Source organism: Eubalaena glacialis, chromosome 3 (genome assembly GCF_028564815.1).
Source record: "Eubalaena glacialis isolate mEubGla1 chromosome 3, mEubGla1.1.hap2.+ XY, whole genome shotgun sequence".
Taxonomy (NCBI): Eukaryota; Metazoa; Chordata; class Mammalia; order Artiodactyla; family Balaenidae; genus Eubalaena; species Eubalaena glacialis.
Window position 1 is genome coordinate 19,763,985 of NC_083718.1, and position 5,149 is coordinate 19,769,133.

The 5,149-nt window shown below is 46.7% G+C and overlaps 1 pseudogene; it reads left to right on the top strand.

Moving 5' to 3' along the window:
- Nucleotides 1–252: 252 nt before the first annotated feature.
- On the top strand, nt 253–368 carry LOC133089322 (U6atac minor spliceosomal RNA; annotated as a pseudogene).
- Nucleotides 369–5,149: the final 4,781 nt, after the last annotated feature.

The window sequence follows — 5,149 nt, forward strand, 5'->3', positions numbered from 1 at the left end:
CATATGGTACTTGTCTTTCTCTTTCTGACTTGCTTCACTTAGTATGATAATCTCTGGGTCCGTCCATGTTGCAAATGGGAGCAACCTAAATGTCCATCGACAGATGAATGGATACAGAAGGTGTGGTGCAGATATACAACAGAATACTACTCAGCCATAAAAATGGATTAGGTAAATTATTAAAATTACTTTCACCTGTTTCTTTTTACCTTTTTAGCATGGCTACCAGAAAATTTAAAATTACATGTGTGGGTCTTGTATGAGCGAGAGAAGATATGCATTCCTGTTGACAGGACTGGAGGAGGCCTGGACAACACACACATAGTTAAGGCATTGCCACCTACTTGATGGCATCTGAACGTGGTTCCGAGGAAGGAGAGCGACTGCTTAATGAGTATGAGGTGTCCTTTTGGGGTGACACAAAGGTTCTGGATCCATAGAGTGGTGATGGTCGCACAGTATTGTGAATGTACTAAATGTCACTAATGGTAAATTTTGTCATGTATATTTTACCGCACATACACACACACACACACATTACAAATGTGGCTTATGTTATACTTCTGTTTTCAGCGGGTGTTTAAAGTAAAGAGGTGGGGGGTACAGCTTTGCTTAAAATAGCATCTCCAGAAATAGAGAAAAAAGGGAAAAGAGGCAAGGATGGGCTGAAGACGGCTGGGAGCGGTTGGAACTCTTTTCTCTCTCCCTTTGGTGAAAATGTTAGCATGTGTTTCAGTTTCCTGCCATCTTTGTGGTCCCCCTCCCCCTCCCCCCACCCCCCCCCCCGGAGGCCTCAGCTTCATGTGGTCCCTATCTCTTCACAACGCCTTCATCTTATTTATCTCATTCCACTTTTCCTCCACACTTGGCATGCTGCCCACTGCAGGGTTTCTCACTTAGATAACTCCTTCCCTAAAATTCCTCACAGTTATGTGGTGTCAGGGAATTAGGGATCCTGACAGTTGAAAATAAAATAGAACACCCAGAGCAGGCTCGACAAGCCTCCTGCCTCCCAGATATTGTTGATGGAGAAAAATTAAATTCTTGTCTGTGCATCTCTGGAATCCAGCTTCTTAAGTGTAAAACCCATGAGGCAAAACTGATGTGTGGTGTCAGAAGTTGGGATGCTGGTTGCTGGGAGCTGGGGCTGGAGGCGGTAGGCAGCGGCCGGGTCGGGGTATAGGAAGGGGCTTCTGGAGGTGGGAAACCTTCTGATCTGGGTGCTGATGACCTCAGTACGTCGTCCACGTTGTGAAACTTGATTGGGCTGCCGACTGGCGCACTTTTCCGAATGTGCATTACCCATCCATACAAAGTTAAACAAAAAACAAATCACCCTGTGAGGCGGATACTTCTTTGAGTGTTGAGTGAACGGTCCTGGAATGCGTAAACGCAGTGGGGTGGGTGCGTGTTTCACGAGGATGTCTGCCGGGGATGCCGTATCCCCTTCCTGTGGGATCTAGATTGACAAGGCTTGTGATATGATGGGGGCCCAGACGGGGAGGCGTCCGGAGGTCCCGCCCCACGACCCTCGGCCTGGAGGTTTGTGGGTGAGTGAGCCACCTCGGCTAACTCACCTGTGTACCTTATCTCTCGTCTCTGCATTTGAGGAGACCAGGGAGGGACGGGTGTGAGGGTGAGTGATCTTACCAAGAGGCTGGCTCAGCTGTTGGCGTAGGTGAGATGTCTAAGGACGGTCACATTCTTGGGGGGGGGATTGGAATTCTTCCGCGGCTGTAAATAGACCCCCATGAGGGGAGGAGGGACAGCGCCGGAGCCACCAGGCCCTGTGGTTATCACCTACGGAAATCCTGTGTGTGGGTAAATACAGCCTCAGCAAAGCCTGGAGAAGAGATTGCAGGGGGAACCGAGGGGGGCTGAGCAGGCTGATGTGGGAGGTTATTAACCAGATAGTGGCGGGAAACCAGAGGCCAGGGGGATTGAGGCTGGAGGAGCACCAGCGGAAACGAGGGAGGAAAAATAAACAACTGAGAGAAGCAAGCTCATTTGCTTCCTCCACCCTTTTATTTTGTGCCGAGACTGAGGTCTCCTCTTCTGGGGATCACAGGCTGGAGGCTGATTTTGAAAACCAGGCCTGGCTCCTGCCTTCTTGCTCTGTACCCACCGGCCCCTACTCCCCGCCCCGGCAGTGACCTTCCACCCAGAGCCAGCCCGGGGCTGTGTTCCCACACGCTGCCCCCGCCCCCTCCTCTGCAAGTGCAACGTGCCCAGGGCGACACGCCCAGCTGGACGCCCCCATACCCCACACACCAAGGGCACCAGATGCTGGGGCCCTGTCGGCGGACTCCATAACAATGTTGTTGGCCCACGGAGAGGTTTTCCTTTCCTTGATCACAACCGGAGACGATCAGGTTTAATCCCACGCTCAAGGGCTAACGTCCAGGTGCCCCGGCCTGCTGGAAGGCAACACTTCAGTTTCCAACATCAACTGGTTCCCTTGGAAAAACCTCAGCCTTATAAGACAGGCAAGAGGGAACTGCAGGTGGCCGGGACAACAGCCCTTCCAGGCCCCAGCTCTGGCTTGAGCTGGCTGGGTGACCAGGGGCAGGCTTCCTAAACTTTGTGGGCATTCGTTGAAACAGCCATAAAATAGGTATGAGGACGCTAATACCACATACATCATACGATGATGATAATGCCTCATGTATATGCGAGGATCTGATAGCAGGTGTGTAAAAAGTACTTTGCAAACTGCAGAGTTGCCTCCCTGGGGGGTTGTTAGCCAGCGTGCTCTGGGGTGTGTGGACAGAAGGTTGTTACCGAGAACTCACGGAACTTCAGTTTGCAAATGGTTTACTTTTACATTAGAGAATCTTTAAGGAGAATCGACACCCTGGTGAAATCAGCTAACACCCAATACTTGCCCAGAGCTTGGGCTGTCGAGTTACTTAAGAGAGAAGCAGCTCAACAGAGAACCAAGTCCTTGGGATGGCATTTTGGGGTCACATCTGAAATCACTCGGTTCTCAGTTCACTCGTGGGTGGGGCCTTTCTCTCCTTCTTAGACACATGTCCGCACCGGGGAGGGGGTTCCCTCACTGGGCTCACTCCTTGCATGGCAGTCAGTGCCTTTAGAAGTCATTTCTGCGTTGCTTGTTTAGACCCAGTCCAACAAACTCCCTGTCTGCTAGGCCTGCCTCTTTAAGCAGTTTGAAGATGTGATGTGCCAGGGTAGTATCGGGAGGGAGGGGAGGCCAGGAACAGCTGTACTGAAAGCCTCTCTCCTGCTTAGCTGCCCTCTGGACGGTCTCCATAAAGATTATGAGGGATTAGAGACAGGGAAGATGTCCTAAAGCCTTTCGCTAAATACTGATTGAGTGTCTACTATGGGCTCTACACTGTCAGTCATGAGCGAAACAGACACAGACACCGTAGTCATTAGTGGAGCTCACCCTGCAGCAGGAAAGCCCGGCAGAAAGCAACTAATGACACAAATAATTAATTGCAAGTGTGATGCATATTACGATGGGGAAGTTCAGGGTCCCAAGAGAACATTTCAGCTGGGCCCTGAAGGATAACTGCCTCAGCCCATTGAAGGGCGTTGGGATGGTTAGGGTCGGATGTGGGGAAAAGCTTTCCCAGCAAAGGGAACCTACGTATGTACGTATTCTTCCCTGGGAAGGGACACTATGCCACATGTGCCACATATAGTCTACCTCCTCCTCCTCCCGCCAACCGCAAACCCAATCCTACTCATTCTCCTAACACCTTTTTCCTCTGGAGTTCTGCAAATATAGTTTCTTTTTTTCTTTTTTGTATGTCTTGACAGCTTATTTATTTACTTTTAATGAATTTATTTTTAGTGGGGTATAGTTGTTTGACAATGTTGTGTTAGTTTCTACTGTAGAGCGAAGTGAATCTTCACCAGACCCAGAGAGGCTACACTTAATTATGAAATTATCCCAATTTGTACCTTTTCTTATTTTGCTAGTAAAACTTGCCTATTCCTTTTTGCTGCCCCTTCCCTGTCTCTCGCATGACTGCCCAAAAGAGAAATCCTAAGAAAACACACACTCCCAGAGTTTGTTACAGTTATTATGACTCAGACAGCTCTGAAGACTAGAATTTAATGGCGGTTTTCTTAACAGTCCCTGGGGACTCGAAGGACTTTTTTCCCACCAGCCATTGAAGTCGGATTATAAAAACACATTTCTTTCTTGAAAGAAAAGAAGAAACTCTTTGAATTCAAAGTTCTGATTACCCTAAAAGCAGAGCACTGGTTCATATTTTTGTATCTCCTCACACCTGCCTTTTCTCCCTCCTTCTCTTTTTCTTTATTTCTCCGGTGAAGGAATAAGTAAAATAGAGCAGGAGTTGGCCTTGCTCCCAACCTTGCTGTATGATTTTGGCCAAGGCACTTCCCCTCTCTCGGCCTCAGTTTCTTCCAGTGCAAAATGCAGTGGTGAATCACAGGACTCAGGTTCCCTTGGAACTCTAGCAATCCCTACTTCTCCTGAAAGAACCTCAGCAAATGGGCACTACATTTCAGCAGCTCCAAGCCCCGTATGGAAACCCAGGGCTGATTGAAAATCTCCTTTCTCTATATTTAAAATAGATAACCAACAAGGACCTACTGTAGAGCACAGGGAACTCTGTTCAACATTCTGTAATAACCTAAGTGGGAAAAGAATTTGAAAAAGAATAGGTACATGTATATGTAAAACTGAATCACTTTGCTGTACACCTGAAACTAACACAACATTGCTAAGCAACTATACTCCAATATAAAATAAAAATTAAAAATATATACCAAAAAACCTACCACTTGTTAAGTCTGGAGTATAGTATTAAAGAAGGACAGCCGTAATTATCTGAAAAGGCTATTAAAATACTCCCCCCTTTTCTGATTCCATCTCTGTGTGAGTCTATTTTCTTCTTATACTTCAATCAAAACAACGTATCACTATAGACTGAATACAGAAACAAACACCAGCTGTCTTCTATTAAGCTAAACATAAAGATATTTGCAGAAATGTAAGATAATGCCACTCTTATCACTAAAGTTTTTGTTTTAGGAAAAATAAGCATTTTGTAAAAATACGTTTTTCATGTTAACATATAATGAGCTTATTATTGCTTTTTAAATGACTTAATAAGTGTGTTTTTAAATTTTTTTATTTTTATTTTTA